The following is a 23,112-nucleotide window of genomic DNA, read 5'->3' as shown; positions in this document are numbered from 1 at the left end:
CAGCCTGTGATTAATTACCATTCACTTGTGTGGGAATCTGCAGGTCTGCTCCCATTGGATGACCTCAGTATAAAGAACTGCTTCCTGCAATGTCTCATGGGCTACCATAGTCTCAGATTCTATCTGTTACTCTGCTCGTGCCCCACCTCGTTCCTGGTCCGTGTGGACTGCGCTGACTCCTGCGAAGGGGTCAGCGAGTCCTCCTAGTTCTGCTCTTGTTCTAGAAGTTGCTACTTGCTTGTCTTGTGTCATATATTGGTTCATCGCCAATATATACGCATACTTGCGCATTTTGTTATTTTCCTTGTATTCGTGTTACGTTGATATATCAGTGTCGCTGATATATACGTACACGAACTGTTTATTTCCTGTGTTCAGTTAGTCAGTTTTCCAGCACGTTTTGGTAGTTTGCGCGTACCGTGAACACCCGTGCTGAGCTAGTTATCCTGTTCCTGGTCCTGTTTGTGGATTGCGTTCATCTCTGCAAAGAGATAACGAATCCTTCTGAATCCTGTTCTGTTACTGTTTGTGGATTGCGTTCATCTCTGCGAAGAGATAGCGAATCCTTCTGAGTCCTGTTCCCTGTATTACTCCAGTCCTAGTCAGCGTTCCTGCTTATGTCATACATCGGTTCATTGCCGATATATACATATGTTAGTCAGACCTTACAAAGAGTTTCATTGATAGCTGTAATTGTAATACGCTAGGAAAACATACTTATTGTATATTTATCTGTGTTACGTTCATCTATCTCGATCCTGCTATTTTCTGACTATCCTGTCCTGTCTTTGTGAGGCACGCCATCGCCGCAACGCATTGGCTGCCTCATTCCAGTCTGTCTGGTTTTGGACGCTTGCTGTCGCTAAGTAGCCGCTAGCTAGCAAGCGTTCATTCTGTCTACTTGTTCTGATCTCCTCAGTCCTGGTTTATGCGCTCAGCGCTACTTTGCGCTGAGACGTTATTACGAAAGTGTTGTTTGTGGCTGTTCGGATCTGCACCGGCTCTGTGCACCACAATCTCCTATTGGAGTCAGTCCTCTCCTCCACTAAACTGGGGATATCCTGATCCCTTGTGCTGGTGTGTGTACCTCCTTCACGTCAGCTTATGTGTTGTATGCTGACTGTGGAGATTACACCTCCAAGCTTAACACTTCCACTACCAAAATTTTAGTTCCTGGATGCGAGATCGTTCGCATCCAGGACTTTTTTCACTGTGGCCATCTTGTGGTCAAATAGTAAACTGCACCCACATACATTTTTAATAGAAAAAAATATTATTTTACATTTAAAATTAGCAGTTCCCTCCCACACCAAAAATTACCCACATATACAACATAAATAGTTACCCAAGGGTCTGAACTTTTTAAATATGCATGTCAAGAGAATATGTTATTATATTATTTAAAATTATAAGCTTATAAATAGTGATGGATGCAAATTGAAAAAATGCACCTTTATTTCTAAATGAAATATTGGCACCATAAATTGTGATAGGGACATGGTTTAAACGGTGTAATAACCGGGACAGATGGGCAAATAAAATACATGAGTTTTAATTAAGGTAGCATATATAAATTTCAAACTATAATGGCCAAAAACTGAGAAATAATGAATTTTTTTTTCATTTCTTTCTTAATCTTCCTGTTAAAATAGATTTAGAAAAAAATAATTCTTAGCAAAATGTACTACCCAAAGAAAGCCTAATTAGTGGCGGAAAAAACAAGATATAGATCAATTAATTGTGATAAGTAGCAATAAAGTTATAGGCGAATGAATGGGAGGTGAACGTTGCTCAGATGCATGATATTTTTGGACTGCGGTGCTGAACCGGTTATCTTTGTAAGGACTTGTACTTATGGACCAGACAAAAAAAAAAACAGAAAAATTACACCTATATTTCCAAATAAAATATTGTCGCCATAGATTGTGATAGGAACATAATTTAAACAGTGTAATCCCCTGGACGAATGGGCAAATAAAATATGTGGGTTTTAACTATGGTAGCATGTTTTATTTGAAAACTACATTGGCCGAAAACTGAGAAAGAATTATTTTTTTTCAATTTTGGGGTATTACTCCAATTAAAATGTGTTTAGAATAAAATAATTCTTAGCAGAACATACTACCCAAAGAAAGCCTAATTGGTAGAGAAAAAAAGCAAGGTATAGATCATTTTGCTGTGACAAGTAGTGATAATGTAATTGGCAAATAAAAGGGAGGAGTGCTGACAGGTGAAAATTGTTCTGGTTCCTTAGGGTAAAAACCCCTTGGGGAGGATGTGGTCAAGAATTTTTTCAAGATTGTCAAAATTTAGGCACTGTTTTTTTTGAAGGACTAATTGCAGCCGTTATTGCACCACCCACACCTTTAAATCATCAGGATCTAATAATCTAGATATCCCAAGAGTCTGCCTCAGAATCTTTGGAACCATAGTCATGCAGCTCCTACCCTATGGAACTCCTTCCCACATTCAATCCAAACAGCTCCATCCCTGGAGATGTTTCAATCCAGATTGAAAACCTATCTGTTCGTTCTGGCATTTACTGACATGCAGCTCTACTCTCTTTGAAGAAATCCATCCATCCGGTTCAGCTGACACATGCTAAGCACCACAAGTCCTATGGGAATAGAAGCTTTACAAATATCATTGTTTGCTATGACCTAGGGAAGGGGTGAAATCTTTTGCTGTTGTCAGACAGCTTTTAATAAATCCAAGCCAGGAATGCTAAATTACTTTGCTACAGCCCTGAAGATTATCAGTAAATCAGGCTCAGAGTACACTAGTACTGTACTGTACATTGGGCTCACCCCCTTTCCCTCTTATGCAGGGGCGCTCCTACCATGAGGCAAACCAGGCAGGGGCTTGGAGCGGCAAGATGGGGGGGAAGCACCGCCGCGGGGGGGGGGGGGGGGAGGGGAAGATTCGCCGCTACACACTCTGTACTGTCTGTGAGAACTTGGACGGAGCCCGTGGTTTGTTTACATCCACGAGCTCCGCCGCTGCTGCCGCCTCTATGCACTCCCCCAGGCCCCAGCAGCCAATGGGCATAACGCTAGGCAGCTCTGGTCCCACCCTTTATTTCCTCCTCCTCTAGTGGCCAGCCCCCTGCTCATAGCAGCAGCCGCACGGGTTCTTGGACTCCCTTGTGCGCGGCGCCGCCTCTAACTCTGCCCCCCGCAACGTGACTTGCCGCCGGACACTATTGCCCTGCTCATCTGCGCAGCATGGTCCTTGGTTCCCCCTGGCCGGCCCCTCGAACACCTGCTGTGACCCAGCCAGGAGTCAGTCAGGAAAGCAAGCAGCCTGGATTCTAGTGAGAGGAGGTAAGCCTACTCACTGATGGCTGTCTTGCGAGTTGCAACGAAGTTGCAGCTCATATATCATCCTCTGTCTGCTGTCACTCACTGTGCTGTCTGCTCTGCTCTAAAATACACAAGCATCATCATCACAGGCTCACAGCATAAACGTCTAGTTGCAGGGCAGCAGCCAGAGCAGCAGCAGCTGATAAAAGTCCTAAATATGCAGTTTCTACTCCCTGAAAGCAGACTGCAAACATATACTGTTACACAGTCAGCCTGTGTGCTTTTCAAATGAGCTTATCTGCTATGTCAGGTGACCCAGTCCCAGGGGACCAAATTGCAACTTGCTAAACTCAGATACATACAGGGTGCATTGATTTCTTTTCCGGTTTTGTCTTCTTTCTGTCCTGTGCGTTCAGGTCCACTTTAACCTCTTGACAACTGGCTATAAAACCCCCTTAAGGAGTTATCAGGCTTCTAGATGTAAAATAAGTGCTACTTACCCGGGGCTTCGTCCAGCCCCAAGCTCCCAGCATGTTCCTCACTGCTGCTCTGCACGCAGCCGTTTACCGCCTCTCCCTCTTGATCCGCGGTGAGTCAGGCCGACCTGGAGGTCGGCCTGTACTGCGCCTGTGTGAGCGGCACTGTCAATCACCGCCATGTGGACCGGAGTGTACTGCACAGACGCAGTAGTTCTGCGTCTGCGCAGTACGATTCGGTCCACGTGGCGGTGATTGACAGCGCAACTCACGCATGCGCAGTACAGGCCGACCTCCAGGTCGGCCTGACGTCATCACCATGGACCGGGAAACAGAGGAGGCGAACGGCTGCTGCACGAGCTGCGGCGAGGGACATGCTGGGAGATCGAGGCTGGACGAAGCCCCGGGTAAGTAGCACTTATTTTACATCTAGAAGCCTGATAACTCCTTTCAAAGGGAAGGTCAGAGCAGGGAAATAAAAACAAATTCTACTTGCCTGGGGCTTCCTCCAGCCCCCAGCAGCCTCCCTGTGCCCTAGCCACAGCTCCCCTTCCAGACGGTGGCCCGTGGTGTGTGCTTGTGTGTGAGTGTATGTGGTGGGGGGCAGGGATGAAGGTGGGGGGGGGGGCACCGGGGAGGGAGGCGCCACAGGTTTTCTCGCCTGGAGTGACAAAATGGCTAGAGGCGCCCCTGCTCTTATGTCTTTCCATTATCTCCATAGACCAGTAGAGTGCCCATTGTGTAGATCGCGATCTACTGGTCAACTGCAAAGGACTTCTGCATAGATTACACACGCCACATGCCTGAGTCTCACATACATTGCATGTTATCTCTTCTGACTCTGACAAGCTTAGTGCAGTATGTTATACTGGTGAAGCAGTGTAGAGGATTATGATGTTGCAAGGTGGTGAGCCATACATGTACAAGCATTATGTGCTACTGCTAATTATAACTTTGCTGAAAACTGAGTATGATGTTGTCAGCATAATATTTGGTGAAGTATTATTCTATTTGGCTTGATTAAGGGAATGCTAAATGTATCTAATTGACTGTTGGCTTCTGGTAATCAATGTTCTGTTGGACCACCCCTGTGCATGTGCTTTAAAGTGTACCTGAGATGGTACACTGTGCCTAATTTATACTTACATGGGGCTTCCTCCAGACCCACAAGGTTCATGGGCTCCCTCGCCATCCTCTCTGGCCTCTGTGTTGTCCCAGGATTGCTTCTGGTATCTTCTACAGTCGGGCCAGTCATGGTGTTTTGCGCCTGTGGGGCCCTGCCACGCTCAAGCCCCTGTCAGGCTCCCAGAGCCGGGAACGATACCAGCCGTGGGAGTGCAACGGGGGTGCGCAGCCAGGCCGTACATGCACAGAACACCACAATGAAGGTGATACCGGAGGCAATCCTGGGACAATGAAGCGGCCGGAGAGGATGGCGAGGGAGCCCACAATTCCCATGGTGCTGGTGGAAGCCTCAGGTAAGTATAAATACAGCAATATTTGATATTTCAGGTTTCCTATAATTGTGGTTAGCATTTGTAGGTAGAAACTACCTGGTAGATCTGGTAGTTTTCGAAGGAGCCAAAAACAGGTAGCTAGCAAAATGCTTTGAACTTTTACAAAATTCTACTTTGCAAAATCACAGGCAAATGTTGGCCTTTTGAGCAAACTTAGATTTTGCTTTCAAAAAATTAAACTTGTAAAAAAATTACCTTTGAATTAACGTATAGAAGTGACCATCTTTGTCATCTTTATGAGTTAATTGTAAAGTCCTCACATATTCTATTGTCTCTAACCTTTCTATGGAGGTGTGGAATACTTATAGGAACATTATGTAAAGGCAGCAGGCCTACATCAAAGACAAAAGACAAAGACAAACACTTATATCGCGCTTTTCTCCTGGCGGACTTAAAGTGCCAGAGCTGCAGCCACTAGGACGTGCTCTATAGGCAGTAGGAGTGTTAGGTAGACTTGCCTAAGGTCTCCTGCTGAATATGTGCTGGCTTACTGAACAGGAAGAGCCAAGATTTGAACCCTGGTCTCCCGTGTCAGAGGCAGAGCCCTTAACCATTACACTATCACATACATTTACATCACAGGAGCCTATAGGCACAGACAAACCCCCTGTCGAACCGCACTGCAAGTGTGCTGCCTGGCCCCGCTGTCACCTCTTTGCTACTTCCCCTGCCACAGGTAGCCACAGGTGTCCCGTGGTATTGGAAGCCATAGTAACCTACCATTTACACTCCACTTGGGACTCTGCATATGGAAGGAGGGAGGGAGGCGCTCAGGGACAGGATTGAGACACCTCTCCATCATCAGGCGTCTGTAGGCACGCCCCTATAGTGCCTTATGGAAAATCCGGCCCTGAAAGGCAGGTAATGTTTAAAAATTAAACTGCAGTAGCATTTTCAAGAAAGCAAGGTGGAGGTAGCTGTACACACTTGTGGAGGTGGATCCTGGTTGTGAAAAGAAAGACTTTTTTAATTCTAAGATTTTGCATATCAGGACACAATAAAGGTCATCTGATCCTTAGCAGGTCTTAAAATTAGATAAATAAAGCCTCAGGTGCATGGGCAAAACAATAGCCCTCCTGTGGGGGCACCCAGGGGCCATGAAGGGTCAGCTTTTTTGTCCCAGTTTCCAAAATACAGTGTTGGAAGCAGTATACATTACCTGCACTGGGTCAAATCTGCTCCTCTCAGCAAAGCCCGGTGAGCAGTTGCATAGCTGCGTATAGTTCCCTGTGGTGTTCTGTCATGTGACATGCAGGACCAATCAGGACAGAAGCCATACTGTGATATGCTGCTGCATTCTGACTGAGCTATGCTGGGAAGAAAGACGGGTGGATCTAAAGGTGCGTACACACACACTACTGCCGCCAACGACAGGTCCGTCAGACCCTCCCGCTGGGCGGACTTTCAGGCGACTGTAGCGCGTGTGTGCGCGCTGTCGGCAGACTGATAAGGCTGTTACTGAACGATCCGCTGAGCGGATCGCTCAGAAACAGCCTTATCAGTCCGCCGACAGCACGTGCACATGCGCTACTGTCGCCTGAAAGTCCGCCCTGTGGGTCTGACGGACCCGTCGTTGGCGGCCGTAGTGCGTGTGTACGCACCTTAACTCAGTGTTGGAAGAAGCAGGTAACCCATACCCCTCCCTGCATTAACCTGCTATCTGATGGGCTCAAAAGCTACCTCATTTGGGTGGGGGACAGGGCTGGGAGTAGGAGGATAGAAACACAAGGGTAACATAATACTAGAGCCTGTCTGGGTAAGAGGGAAATGTGGCCCATCCACAACTTTGCTGGGAATTGAGAGGGGGGGAGGAATGGTTTCTGTAGGTATCTGGTTCTGCCCGTACTCAGGTATGAAGTCAAAATGCAACAGCAGGGTGTGAGAAAAAAGATGATTTTTTTATGTACAGAAAACCTTAGACCTGAAAGACGGTGTATTTTCTTTTTTTCAAACTGTGTTCCACTGTACTTTTTATTTATCCTGGACCTTCCTTTAAGAACACAATTTGCATAATAATGTGAATTCCACATTATTATGCAAATTGTGTTCTTAAAGGAAGGTCCAGGATAAATAAAAAGTACAAATCTACTTACCTGGGGCTTCCTCCAGCCCTTGGCAGCCATCCTGTGCCCTTGCTGCTGCTCTGGTGGCTCCTGGTCCCCTCCAGTGCAGATGCCGACCTCGCCAGGTCGGCATCTGCTTGCGCTTCCCCATGCGGCTCACTGAGTCGCACTGACATCTTCCAGACTGTACTGCGCAGGAGCAGAACTACTTCAGTAACTATAACCTCCTAAAGCTGCAAATTCAACAAATGACCATTTTCAGTTATTATTAGGAGGTATGTTTAATTACATTCTATACTCTATATACATTCTATATTCTAATGGTTTATGACTCAAATTTATGCTGGCTGCCACTTCCACTTGAATTAACTATTTAGGGAGATCAGAGAAAAATATAAAATATTGACATAATTTGGAACGTGGTATGTAATGTGTATGTATATATATGTATATATATATATATATATATATATATATATATATATATATATATATATATATATATGTGTGTGTGTGTGTGTGTGTGGTATAACGGTATCTGTACGCTAAATTTGTTTGTAAGTCAAGTCAGATGTTATACATAGGAAAACGGGGATACATGATTAACTTTCAGACAACTCTGGATTTGGACATGTAGAAAAAACTATATATTTCCGTTGTTTTCAACGTGCTTTTAATTTGTTTTAATCTACTCTATAGTTTATACAATTCTGTCATTTGCAACAACTACAAAATAAAAAAAAAATCAGTAATACAAAAATAGCAATGAAAATTTTGTACATGGAGAAAATTTTGTATTATCTATAAAAAAAAAATTGTACTCGAGTTGTTTGTAAGTAGGGGGACTGCCTGTTTATAGATATTGCCATTTAAAATTAAAAAAGTTCTATAGAGAAGTCTTGGACAGTGATGAATGAAGAGCAGACTCGGTATCAGAGCTTTGGTGAACACAATAGTTTGGTCCATCACTCATTCTGTAGACGTACTGTGTTTTCCTCCACATGCTGATATGATCACGTCTGCCGATAAACACCGTCTTAACATCTCAAGCTTACATCCCCCAGGAAAATTACATTCAGTCCACGACCAGCAGAATATTATTGCATTTTTTTTCTGTGGCTGGATGAAAGTGCCTGGCAGAAGCTGTATCTGATGAAAGATAAAGGAGACCACAAGCCAGGAATCTGGCATTAGTTTATTTTCACAGCTCGCTACAACTGCTTGTTACTATCCTACAATCTGATTTTAACCCATGTGCGTCAATGAACACTGTTATCGGGCGCTTGGAAAATGTCATTCTCTCTGTGAATGTAATGGATTTCTAAAGGGTGGATGAGAATGGCTCAGTGATGAGAATGCAAATAATGGACAAGATGTTATGAGAGGCCTGTCTGATTCTAGAAGCATAACAAACATCAGGGTCATGGGGTGGAGGGCAGTCTCATAGTAGATGATAGGTCGTAAGTTATTTACAGACTAAATAATGAGGGAGCCCATACATAATTCGATTTTCAGCATTGATATCCAGCTGATTCGATCATAATGACCAAACCTGGTAGAGACTAGTGCCGCAACTTGACCACAGATTGATCATTTCAATCGATCTCCAGCCCAATTGATCGAAATGATTGATCTGGCATGCTGGTAAAAAAAAAAATTGGTGGAAAGGACTTGATTGGGTGAACGGTGGTAACAGTGTTTGATTTCGAACCACGGACACAATGGACCCCGGTCCAGTCTCCCCCAAGTGTATGTGTCCCGGCTGTGCCTTCTGTGTCTGGCATCATTCTGAATTGCCACCGCATGACACCACCGCATGTAGCGATGTCACGATCGATCACGATCCTGATGGTGGGGCTGCCACCTAAAGCTTCCAGGAACACTGTTTTTTCCATTGGATTTCCTTCCCCTTCGGATTTAACTTCCACCGTAAGGCAGCAGTGCTAGTTTTGGTTGACCGTGGGTTACCCCAGTACTTGCTATATCAAGCCAGAGTTCCTTGTTCTGCCACCCAAAGAAGCTACTGATATGAGACCAGCAACTCCACACAGTCTTCACTTTGCTTTACCAATCCTTTTTGAGGTTGCTGTCCAGAGGCGTATCTAGAGGGGTGCAGGAATGGCTCATGCCATGGGCACCATAGTACCATGAGCGCCATGCCTGTTCCTGTTCTGCACCACCATGCCTGTCCTGTGCTGCGCACCATGCCTGCCCCGTGCCTCCCCGTTACTCAGACCTCAAATCAGATATAGTCTGTTATTTGGGGAACATGGCTACTTAATTTATGTATATAGGGCGCACTTGGCTTAGTGTTAGAAAACAGGACAGAGTGGAAATAAGAAGAGATATTTTCAAAAAAGTGACTTCAGCAATATCCCAATCCAAAAAACAAAGGCAACCATAACACATGTATGAGCGAGAGGACACTGTTTTTAGAGGGTAATGGTACTCTGACTGGGTCAAGGGGGGCGCAATTTCAGTGTTTGCCGTAGGCTCTATATTACCCAGATACACCCCTGTTCCTGTCAGACCTTCATAATGGCACGAGGCCTACAAAGTCCCCCCCCCCCATACTTCATCCTAAAGGGAAATCCCTTACTTGAGGTTGCCCAGATCTCATCATGAGGAGGTAGTGAGCTTAGAACCTAAACTCTCTCATTAACCACTTCTTAATTATGATAACAGAAATAGGACTGATTCCAACATCACAACAAGGGGTACTCCATGAGTTCTGGTAGCTTAAATGGAGCTTAAAGGGGGCCTGAGCAGTGCCAAAAAAAGAAATCTTGACTTTCCTGGGGCTTCCTCCAGTCCCCCGTAGCCCACGAGGTCCCAAGGCATCCTGTTGGTCCCTTCCATGGTCCCGCTGGTGGCTCTGGTAATCTGGCAACTTTGGCTGAAGTCGCACAGACGGGCACCCGGCGCATCACGCCGGTCGCTGTAAGCATCCTGCGCATGCACAGTTCAGAGAACCGTGCATGCTCAGGACGCTTTCGGTGACTGGCATAATGATACGGCGGTTCACCCATGCGTGACTTCATCCGAAGTCGGCGGATTACCGGAGCCACCAGCGGGACCATGGAAGGGACCAATTGGATGAAGGGGTATGGGGGGGGGGCTGAAGGAAGCCACAGGCAAGTCCAGATTTATTTTGTGGGGGGCACTGCTCAGGGTCCCTTTAACTACTGATATTTACTTTATTTGTTCCAATGTGCATATATCTTAAAGTGGATTTGAGATAAACTTTTACTCATTGCACGATTGTTCCCCTTACATATAGTTTATAGGGGATTTCTCAAGCCAAATACTTTTTTGTTTGTTTTAATACCCTAATTATCTAAACAAGCCTTGCCCAAAGCTCCTCCAGCGCCTAGGCATTCTGAGTCCCATGTAGCAAGTGCTTATGGGAGCTCAGTCTGGGGAGGAGGAGGTTTTTCCCAAAGGAGGAGTAGGTGTTACCAGGCAGAGATTTCAGAGGCAAGGAGGCAGAGAGGGGAGGAGAGTGAAGTTTTCACAGGCTGATGGGTTGAGATGCAATGAAGCTTGCCTATGTGTAATGATGACAAGCAGAATATGGCTGCTCTCATTGGGCTCGATTCACAAAGCGGTGCAAAGTGTTAGCACCATGGTGAAAAGGCCCTTATCACGCCTAAAGTCACTTTAGGCATGATAAGAAGAAACTCGCGCGAAGTTGCCGCGCGTACGCGCGTACGCGCGTAAGTGCGCGCGCAACACCCGACGCTTCGCGCGAAGCTCCCATTAAGCTCTATGGGACTTTGCGCGCGGTAACTTCGCGCGAAGAGCAGGAAAAAGCGGTGATAACTCAGTGGTGAAAAGGTCATCACGCCTAAAGTCTTTTAGGCGTGATAACTGGGTTATCACCGCTTTGTGAATCGAGGCCATTGTATCACAGGAAGAAATAATCATGTACCGTTGAAGCTATTTGCAGCTAGATTTGCTGTGTAAACTACAGTATCTCACCTTTAGATAAGATATATAGATACATTACTTGTTATAGTTTTTTAGTTAGTTTTCATTTAAAGAGTAACTGTCAGGCTGCAAAAGCTAATTTAAACCTCTATTCTCCTGTGTTAAACAGTTTAGAAGGAAGCCGAAAAAGAAATAATGAAGTTAAAAATCTCTCTTACATTTGATGTGTGCTGAACAGCAAGGCTGTTATCCCCAAGCCCTTAAAAAGGAGGAGAGGCCGCATACCATACTGCAAAGCATTTTGGGGCCCTCCCCTCGGCTGCTAGTGAAAAGTTACAGGCTCAAGTTACAGCAGCTTGTAATGCAGTCCAGCTCACAGCACTGAAAAGTCACAGGGCAGAGTATACTGCATGAGTCCGCTATTGTTCCTAGCCACATGGCTAATTAATATTCACTGTACAGTAGTGTTGTCCATTAGGACATTTTTTGTGAGTCGATTCATCAGGAAGCAGGGAGGACATGACGACACAATTGGCTTCATAGGAGACAGACAAACATGGAACCTGCCATGAGCTGTCAGGAGCATCATTCTCTGCAAATACTATATAAAAATTCAGTGAAATCCAAACGTGGACAGTGAAATGCATATGTAATGTAAGTAGAGCCAATATTTAGCTACTGATATATGTGTTTTTTTTCTCGGAGACCCTATACCTAACAGCTCCTCTTTAAAGAGAATCTGTATTGTTAAAATCGCACAAAAGTAAACATACCAGTGCGTTAGGGGACATCTCCTATTACCCTCTGTCACAATTTCGCCGCTCCTCGCCGCATTAAAAGTGGTTAAAAACAGTTTTTAAAAGTTTGTTTATAAACAAACAAAATGGCCACCAAAACAGGAAGTAGGTTGATGTACAGTATGTCCACACATAGAAAATACATCCATACACAAGCAGGCTGTATACACCCTTCCTTTTGAATCTCAAGAGATCATTTGTGTGTTTCTTTCCCCCTGCAGCTATCTTCCACTGAAGTGTCAGGCTGTTTCTTCCTGCAGAGTGCAGACAGCTCTGCCTGTATGTAATTCCTCAGTATGTGAAAGCCCAGCCAGCTCAGAGGAGGATTTATCCAGCTTGTAAAAGATAAGAGAGAAGAGAGAAGCTGTCCTAATCTAAATAATACACAGGCAGTGTGCAGAGAGGGGCCTGGAGGGGGGAGATGCATCACAGAACCACAACACTGAAGAACTTGGCAGCCTTCCAGACACAGGCCTGACAAGTCTGACAAGAGAGAGATAAGTTGATTTATTACAGAGATGGTGATAGTAGAACGTGCTGCAGTAAGCCAGAACACATTAGAATAGCTTTTGGAACTTGTAGGATGATAAAAAACAGGATGCAATTTTTGTTACGGAGTCTCTTTAAGGAAAATGTTTACTTTTACTAAGGTTTTGAATTTAACTAACCCTCTTTGGCCAATAGGTTTCTCTGCAACTCTCTTTAGTTTTTTCTCCTTTATAAATAAACAAATAAATACAGAATCCTAAAAATGCCTAAGTTATCTCAGCCAACTTCCTCAAGGTATTATAAGTGATCCAGCACATCTAGATTCGATCAATTAAAAATCTTCTCCTACTAAGTGATTAGTATTTTCCACCCTCAGTCATAGCTGAGTTGTGGTTGCTGAGAAGCATATGAATTAGGAACTTTTTACACTACATTGGGATCTGATTGTCAGAACACGTGTTTGACCAATTGAACCGCCTCCATCGGAAAACCGTTCACCATTCCACTATGCCATTCCATTTATAGGGAGCATAGGGAGCAAAAGTGCTGCTATGCAATTTTATTGCAATTTCCTTGTTTAAATGTATTTATTTTTGCTGGGAAAACTAGTTAAAATTTGAAAAGATCGCACTAGCATTGCAATGCTCCCATTGGGAGTGAGCGTCCCCGCTAACATGTATTGCAATATGTAGAACTGACATCTCTTTTGCATTCAGTTTTCGACTTCTGTGTTTGTGTGCTGGGGCGGCGTGAGCTTAGTCTGTGCATTTAAATGAGTCGTGGGCCTTTTGTGCAGCCATATATAAGACAGGTGCTGCTCGATTTAAAGAGACACTGAAGCGAGAATAATTCTCGCTTCAGAGCTCATAGTTAGCAGGGGCACGTGTGCCCCTGCTAAAATGCCGCTATCCTGCGGGTAAACGGGGGTCCCTTCACCCCCAACCCCCCCCCCCCGCAAAATCAACGACCAAATTGGTCGTAGATCTTGCTGCTGCTGGAGGCAGGGTTAACGGCTGCAGCCCTGCCTCACAGCGCGTTTACCAGCGGCGCATCGCCGCCTCTCCCCCGCCCCTCTCAGTGAAGGAAGACTGAGAGGGGTGGGGGAGAGGCGGAGATACGCGCTGACAGACATGCATGGGGCAGGGCTGCGGCGGTTAGCCCTGCCTCAATCCGGAAGAGATCCCCGGCTAAACGGAGGGGATTTGTGAGGTAAGGGACCCCCGTTTAGCGGCGCGATAGCGGCGGTTTAGCAGGGGCACACATGCCCCTGCTAATTATGAGCTCTGAAGCGAGATTTATTCTCGCTTCAGAGTCTCTTTAAGAGCATTTGCTCTTTCTCCTGCAATGTGAGCATCGCAATGCATTTGAGATTTGCAGTGGGAAAAACAATTAGTGGTGGTTTGATTGCACTTGCACGCAACATCACCATCAAGAAGGGTTTTTTTTAAGTGTTTTTTTTTTAATACCGTGTTTCCCCGAAAATAAGACACTGTCTTATATTAATTTTCCCCCTAAAAGATGTGCTAGGGCTTATTTTCAGTGAGGGCTTATAATTATGAGGGGTGACACTACTGTATGTGCTCCCTCTTGTAAAATGTGCCCCCCATGTAGTCAGATGTGCCACCCCCCTTGTAGTCAGATGTGGCCCCCCCCCCCCCCCGGTAGTCAGATGTGTCCCCCGTGTAGTCAGCGGCAGCCCCCAGCATCCTCTACAGAGTGGCGAGTGGAGCCCAAAGTCCCCCATTTGCTCCCGTCCTCCCTATGCAGAGTGGCGAGCGGAGCGCAACCTATAAAGCAAACAAGAAACTCACGGGGTTCCGAGGGGTCAGTGTTAACACCTCTCTTCAGCAACGCGCAGCTTCCTCTCCTTGACAACGGCTCTTGTCATGTGATGCACGCACGTCCAGGCGCATCATGTAACGTGCCGGGAAGTGCGTGCATCACATGACAAGAGCCGTTGTCAAGGAGAGGAAGCCGCGCGCTGCTGAAGAGAGGTGTTAACGCTGGCCCCTCGGAACCCCGTGAGTTTCTTGTTTGCCTTATAGGTTGCACTCCGCTCGCCACTCTGCATAGGGAGGGCGGGAGCAAATGGGGCACTTTGGGTGGCCAACTAGGCCTTATATTCCGGGGATGGCTTATATTTCAAGCTTGCTTGAAATATAAGCTAGGTCTTATTTTTGGAGTAGGTACTATTTTCAGGGAAAGACGGTAAATCCAGGACATCTTTCTCACTGTTGGTTTCTGCCTGAGGCTATTTATGCACTTGCTGATTGTCTATCCTTCCAGAAGCCCCCACTATTGGCTCAAAGGCTGTGCTACACTGTTTAGCCACAAGGGGAACAAATGTTTAAAAGTGTTTCAGAGGGGTACCCATTATGTCTATCTTTTTTCCAACATTTAGCACTGCTCTTGTTTGAACATTTATGAAAAACGTTTGGAGGTGTGTAGTCCAGAGGAGTCTCAAGACTTCCTACGGATACCAGAAAAACACAGTGACAGAAACAGACCAGGAGCCCCTTATGGTGAAATATATTAATGTCAAGTTCTGGATAAATACAAAGTGATGAGGTACTCACAAAGGTGGGTTGGAAGACCAGAAACCACAGCATAAAAACAAGTGATGAAATCCTGCCCCCACTCAGGCTTTGTCTTCAAATATGTGGATCGCACTCCAGAAAAAACGATTGTTTGGGTACACAAAACAAACAATTGACAACAATTGGGGGGGGGATAGTATTTAACATGGCTGGGAACTTGTGCAGCAGCAGGATCAGCCATATACCGGCTGTATCCTGCTCCCAAGTCTACCGGCGCCGATATTTCTTGTACTCACCCAGACACTACTTTATTTGATTTGAGAAAACAGACTGTGCTCCGAGAAACACATTATCGTTTTTGTGTCTGGTTATTAAAATATATTTCCTAAATTGGCATTGACCCTTCTTCTTAGAGGTAAGCCATTTTATATTTATTACATCCATGGTTATTTTTTGGGGTGCCTTCTCCCTCCCAGTGATTTATGAAAAACAGACAGGTTGCCCTCCCAAGCATCTTTACCTTCTTGTTTCCCATGCAGGCTGGTATTCATAAGGGAATTCTGAGCCTACGAGCAATACTGACAGGAATGGTACATCAAGATAAGGGATTCTCTGTGGGGGGGACAGTGACACATCCCTATTTCAAGGTTATCCAAGGTTATGGAAAAGAGGACCAAATCCCCCACCACCACCACCACCACCACCAATGAAATGAGTATAGGGGTAGATTAGTACCTGTCACCTATTACCACAAAGGTACATCTTAGAAATATTTTAGTATTCTTAATTAATAATAAATACTTACCTTGAATAAATATTTCCAAGCCATCATCTGATGTGATCTTAATTGGAGACTCCCCCGATGAATGTTCACACTCAAAACATTTTAGCCATAATATGCCAATAAACATCCCTTCTTCATAACCTTCTTTACTGCCCCCACCCCTACAGGGTACTCCCCGTCTGATCTATCATGTGGATGAGTGTAGCTCAGAGGTCATAACCTTATGCTCACAGGCTCCAAATCCCCAGGGAATTACCAGTATGCATCAGGACAAGAGGTTAAAGTCCTTGGCAGGGGGCAGCACATACTGTCTGTTTTTAGGTGTATTTTTAATCTAGTCTGTCACTTAAAATTTTACAAGTATTGTAGAATGAAGAATATTGCTGCTAATGGTCTGATGATTGCCACAATCCGACCAATATTGAGTTTAAAAACACATTTTGCCCGAAAAAAAAAAATTGCCAATTAAGCCTTTTGGACGTAACTGCTATGTCCAAAAGGCTGCTGCCAAGCTGCTGCTCCTACGAGCCGATCGAGCACGCTCCCGTGCCGCCACTACCCGTTAGCCTGGAGATCAATGAATAGTTGTACATTGTGATAGGGGCATAATTTAAATGGTGTAATAACTAGGACAAATGAGCACATAAAATACATGGGTTTTAATTATGGTAGCATGTATTATTTTAAAGCTATAATGGCAAACAAATGAGAAATAATGCATTTTTTTCTTAATATTTCTATTAAAATGCATTTAGAAAAAAAATAATTCTTAGCAAAATGTACCACCCAAAGAAAACCTAATTGGTGGTGGAAAAAACAAGATATAGATCATTTCATTGTGATAAGCAGTGAAAACGTTATTGACAAATGAATGGAAGGTGAAAATTGCTCGGATGCATAAGGTGAATAACACTGAAAGCTTAAGTGGTTAACTTCAATTTCCTTAAAAACTGCTATCTTTTTTATTTATTTTCGTGATGTGTACCTACTAATGACCTTGTAATACAGCAGAAATGTGGTAAAGATAGCATATTTGGGGGCATTGCAATCTAAGTTGACACAATGCTTCACATTTTTCATATTTCAATGTGGAAATGCCAAATTTCAAGTGGAAACGTGTCATTCAGAATTTTCCAGAACTTAGATCATCTCTAGTGACAACACACACACACACACACACACACACACACACACACACACACACACGTACACACACACACGTACACACACACACACACACACACACACACGTACACACACGTACACACACGTACACACACACACGTACACACACACACGTACACGTACACACACACACGTACACACACGTACACACACACACACACACACACACACGTACACACACACACACACACACACGTACACACACACACACACACGTACACACACACACGTACACACACACACACACACACACACACACACACACACACACACACACACACACACACACACACACACATGTACACACACACACACACACACACACACACTACCCCCCCACCACAACAACAATCAACAACACTGTCACATTTCCACTTAGGACATTTATGCTGTATGCTGTTCACAATTAGAATGACTTTGATCAATTATCTATACCAGGAGTGTTGCAATGCGCCAATATTGAGAATTTTGCAGATTGAAATCTTCAGACTTATTGACTTACGAATGCTTCTTCATTTAGTAAATTCATTTTACTGGCAAATCACCGATGCCTAAGAGTTCTCATATCTAATAGCCCTATCAGTCCCTGCCCTGACTTTGCCAAAATTCTGATTTCCCGAAAAGTTTTGCACATGCATATTAAGTCTAATGCAATATTTGGCCTTTTGCTGGTGGGCATCGCTACATGGGATAAGGCGGATGGTTGGAATTTGGTAAACATTTGAACCAGGTCAGGTTCAGTATATGTGGATTTTCATGAGGCATCAGATTTGGGTTGAATTTAGATGGGTCCAAAAAGGCTGCGGTACAATAAAATGATACAATTTTATGGCAATTCCATAAATATGATCGGATCTCCTGAAAAAATCGAAAGCTTTTTTTTTCATTAGACTGAAATATCCAATCGGATTTCCCGTTTTTTTTTTACTTTTATCGATCCGGAATGCTGGAAATTTTTCTTCAATTTTTCGAAAGACTGTATGGTGTGTGTTAGATTGTCCATTTATTGATATACACATCCTAGCAATTTTCTCAGAGTTTCCAATCATTTTTATCATAACTGGGGAAAAATTGAACATATGTCTGTGGTACTTTGGTCATATTTTTGAAATGCTGCAATCAGTCAGAAAAATGTATTGCAATTCTTGAATTAAACAGATGTTCAAAAAATTGTATGGTGTGTGGCCACCTTTAGTGTTCACACAGCAAGTTCACTACTACCTATTGCACAGACCTAGTCAACTATCTGCAAGGAAGGCTTGGTTTAAATATGGGACTTACCAGCAATGCAGGAAGTGGGTTGTGGATAGGTAACCATCTGATTGGTGCAGATCAGAAAAAGTATTCCACACAGGACCAGCCTATAATATTCAGATGAGAGTGCTTGCTGAGTTATATTTTGGGGAGTATTGTTGTACCCGGTTTCTAGTCACTGGCCATTGCTGTCCTAAACATAAACTTAGCTTATAAAACTTAGAGACATTACACATTCAATTAAACCTCATAATAAGCTGTGTTCTAATCCACTTCTAACGACGTTCACCTTTGTTGCCTCTATAATAATATTTTATAAAGAGAGGGTATGGAAGAATGTAGAGAGAGCTTATTTTCCTCCTATGAGATACAATGACTCTTCTGAAGTTATTGAATGTTGCAAAACACTACATACATTATTTCCTAGCAAGATAGGCCGATAAGTAGCAGACACCTGTGAGGGGAGGAGGGAAGATTAGATTTCATTTTAACAATTGTAAATCCAAGGTGTTGACAGTCACTGCAAGCACCTGCGCTTATGTAACCATCAAACCGTATTCCTTCCTAACATTCCTTCATTGCCCTAAAATACCAGCCTCTGAATAGCCGGCTTCTTACACAGCCAGATGAAAAATCGCAGACAGGTGTCTCACCCTTACCTGTGCCCTGCTACAGACAGCGTGCTGCGTCTTTCTTCATACAGCTAAGCAAGCCCAAGAATCCCTTGGATTGCTATCAAAAGAGGTTGCCATTTCCAACAAATAATTTAACAGCTAAAAGGTCAGCCTACTTAAAAGCAATATTCACGCCAAAGGTGGGGTCTGGTGGCCCAAGTTACTCGCTGGATTCTTATTTTTGTTATATATACACAAGAGGCGCTCACAGGCCCCAAATATTTCACCTTAAAGGACAATGGAGTTGATATGTGACATGATGAGATAGACATGTGTATGTATAGTGCCAAGCACACAAATAACTATGCTGTGTTCCTTTTCTTTTTTCTGCTTAAAAAAGTGAAACATCAGTTATGCAAGTGACAGCTTGTGCCCGGGTCGTGACTGAGTCAGACTGGATTAGACTCACTAAAGCATAACCCTCACTGATAGGTAAATACAGCCATAAAACACTTTCCCAGCAGTAATGGCTTCTGAGAACAGGAAAGAGATAAAAAGGGTCAAGAATTCATGGATTTAAGCTCTGACATAATTCAATGAAGGTGTCATTGAGCACAGACAATGAAACAGTAAAAACTTAACAACTAGATTTAGATATAAAATAAAACTGTGGTCTATCTAAAAAAGTCATTTTTAGGAGACTGAGGATAGATACAATTGTTTTTCTCATCAGTTTATTTTCACCTTGGATTTCCTTTAAAGCGATGATGTCAGGCCGACCTCCAGGTCGGCCTGTTCTGCGCCTGCACGAGCGGCGCTGTCAATCACCGCCACGTGGAATGGAGCAAACTACGCAGTAGTTCTGTGCCTGCGGAGTATGCTCTGGTCCACATGGCGGTGATTGACAGTGCCGCTCGCGCAGGCGCAGTACAGGGCGACCTGGAGGTCGGCCTGACGTCATCGCCGGGGACCGGGAGGCAGCGGCGGCGAACGGCTGACGGCGGAGCGGCGGTGTGGGACATGCTGGAAGCTTGGGGCTGGAGGAAGCCCTGGGGAAGTAGCACTTGTTTTGATTCAAATTGCCTGATAACTCCTTTACACATCCTCTTGTGTATATATATATTTTTGTGGTGAAAGAGGAGGCGAACCAGAGGGCTGACATCACACGATACCAGCACGCAGGTGTGTTATTGCTCTTATTTTTGTTATGTTTCAGGGAAAAAAAATTTGCGGTGAGTTAGTTGGCAAAACCCTGCATATCCTGGCATGCGAAAGTGAATGCAGATTTGCTTGAGCCATGTCTCATGAATAAGCTAATTGGACCTTATCTGCAAGGCCAGGTATATAAGGGTTCACTTGGTGTTTGATGCACACACCCTTTTTGCTAAATGATTTTTGTTATGTTTGGCAGCCAAATGTTTCTGTCATAGTACCCAAATCTAATTATACCCCCACATGTTTCTGAGGTCCCATCCAGTGAGAGGGATATGGAGGCTGCCATATTGATTTCCTTCTAAACAATACTAGCTGCCTGGCAGTCCTGCTGATCATTCTGTCACCAGTAGTGTCAGAATCATACACCTGAAACAAGCAGGTGGCTAATCTTGTAAGATTTTTGTCATAAACATCCAATCTGCATACTTGTTCAGGGTGTATGGATAATTGTATTAGAGCAAGGTAGAGGATCAGCAGAACAGTCAGGCAATTTGTACTGTTTAAAATTAAATAAATATGTCAGCCTCCATATTCCTCTTTCTCCAGTTTCCCTTTAATTATTTCCACTCTTCCTTTTGCATTTTCCTACTAATGTGATAAAATAAAAATGATAAAGGGAGCGAGGATATCTATGGTATTGGGCGTGATAGGTGTGCAGGCATTGGCTTTGTCATAAAGAGATATTAATTAGTGTTGGGCGAACATCTGGATGTTCGGGTTCGGTGTGGTTCGGCCGAACATGCCCCTGATGTTCGGCATGTTCGAGCCGAACCCCGAACCCAACACGAACATGTCCCTTTGGGGCCCCTATAGGGTCCCAGCATAAAGGGAGAGCATGCCCCGAGCGTGCGGGGGGGGGGGGGTCGGAAATGCCCCCCACCCCTCCCCGCTAAGCTCTCCCTTTTGCCGGTTCCCTATAATGTTAAATTTAAGCCCCCCAAAAGTACCTGAGGAGGAGGGCAGGAAGCGGGCAGCCGGAGATGCTAGGCGCTAGTACTATCTGGTACTTCTGCCCTCTCTTGACGCACTTCCTGTTTACATTTGAAGTCGCGTCAAGAGAGCGCAGAAGTACCGCGATGACGCGAACGAGGGTACGCGTCATCTACATGATGCCCCCCCCCGCGCTCGGGGCATGCTCTCCCTTTATGCTGGGACCCTATAGGGGGCTATGTACGGCCGGACACGGCTGTGTTCGGCCGAACAAAGAAGGCCTGTTCGGGTTCGGGCAGCGTGCCCGAACACCCTCCCGAACACCATGAGGTGTTCGGGGGGTGCCGAACCGAACCCGAACAGGCCAAAATCCGGGCGAACCCGAACAGTGGTGAACACTGTTCGCCCATCACTAATATTAATGCTAGTGACCCAAAAAAAGAAGTAATAAGTGACCTACATGAAAAAGCAATTATACTGAAAAGTATACTTTTTGTTTACTCTGCAGAACCCTAAAAATCAGAGAAACTCCCAGGGCAAATTTCAGACTTTTTGCTGCATGAAGCAAACATTGTGCGGATGCACATTTCCCTCTCCCAGTATAAGTAGCCAGAGGAGCCCCATCATAGGTAGCCAGAGGAGCCCCAGTATTAGGTAATCAGAACACCCAACATGCAGAGTGCACAGCGGAGCTGTGTGTAAAGCGATTCTCTTCTCTAGGATCCAGCACACCTAGACATCCCTGTATCCATGGCTGCAGCAGCAGCATCTCCTAATCTGCTGGTGTTGGTGGGTCATGTGATAACAGATGCCGCTGTAGCCAGGGAAACTGAGACAACTAGACAGAAAGTAGATCACGAGCACCCGGTGCTGGATCTTGTAGAGATGAGTCCCTTTACCCCTCAGCTCTGCTGTGTGCCCTGCAAGGGCCCACTTCACTGGCACCTCCCATCATTTGCATGCTCTCTTCTGTGAAGCCGTTTGAGGTGCGGGGAGCTTGCAACAGCACTGACATAGTGATCACTACCTGCTCCCACATCCGCGATACAGCAGTGTCTTATTTACATCTAGTGATAGTGAATAAGTAGCCAATAATTTTCAGCTTGCCCCCCAAACTACAGTAGTGCAAACTATATGCATCTAGGGTTGCCAGGTCGGCTGATGGAGAAAACCGGACGGGGGTGGAGTTAGGGGTGGAGTTAGGGGCGGAGTCAGAAGCGCACTTTTATGTAGAGTGGGGCTAAGCAATGGGCTTTTTAAAAAAAAAATTTATAGTATTTATATCGCACTGACATCTTCTGCAGCACATTACAGAGTACATAGCCATGTCACTAACTGTCCTCACCAGTAGTACTGGTCCAGTGCACATAAGAGACAGTTTTTCACCAGTAACTGCACATAAGAGACAGCTTTTCACCAGTAAATGCACATTATAAGAGACACCTTTTCGCCAGTAAATGCACATAATAAGAGACAGCTTTTCCCCAGTAAATGCACAAGAGACAGCTTTTCACCAGTAAATGCACATAATAAGACACAGCTTTTCACCAGTAAATGCACATAATAAGACACAGCTTTTCACCAGTAAATGCACATAATAAGAGACAGCTTTTCACCAGTAAATGCACAAAAGAGACAGCTTTTCACCACTAAATGCACATAATGACAAACAGCCAGTGTTCCCAGTATATGTAGCCAGGGATATATGTGCCCAGTATATGTAGCCAGGGAGTATATATGTCCCAGTATATGTAGGCAGGGGTGTAAATGTCCCAGTATACGTAGGCAGGGGTATATATGTCCCAGTATATGTAGCCAGGGGGTGTATGTGCCCAGAATAGGTAGCCAGGGGGTATATGTGCCCAGAATAGGTAGCCAGGGGCTATATGTGCCCAGAATAGGTAGCCAGGGGCTATATGTGCCCAAAATAGGTAGCCAGGGGCTATATGTGCCCGGAATAGGTAGCCAGGGGGTATATGTGCCCGGAATAGGTAGCCAGGGGGTATATGTGCCCGGAAT

General features: G+C 44.7%; 1 long non-coding RNA gene across 1 annotated transcript in view; it reads left to right on the top strand.

Moving 5' to 3' along the window:
• The first annotated feature begins 6,898 nt into the window (after positions 1-6,898).
• Positions 6,899-23,112, top strand: part of LOC137528455 (uncharacterized) — a 52,991-nt gene continuing 36,777 nt past the window's right edge. The window contains exon 1 of the long non-coding RNA XR_011023400.1: positions 6,899-6,921. This is a non-coding gene — a long non-coding RNA (uncharacterized lncRNA). The remainder of the gene's footprint in view (positions 6,922-23,112) is intronic.

This window comes from Hyperolius riggenbachi, chromosome 8 (assembly GCF_040937935.1).
Source record: "Hyperolius riggenbachi isolate aHypRig1 chromosome 8, aHypRig1.pri, whole genome shotgun sequence".
NCBI lineage: Eukaryota > Metazoa > Chordata > Amphibia > Anura > Hyperoliidae > Hyperolius > Hyperolius riggenbachi.
Note: the sequence above shows the minus strand (reverse complement) of the source record. Positions and strands in the feature narration are given on the sequence as shown.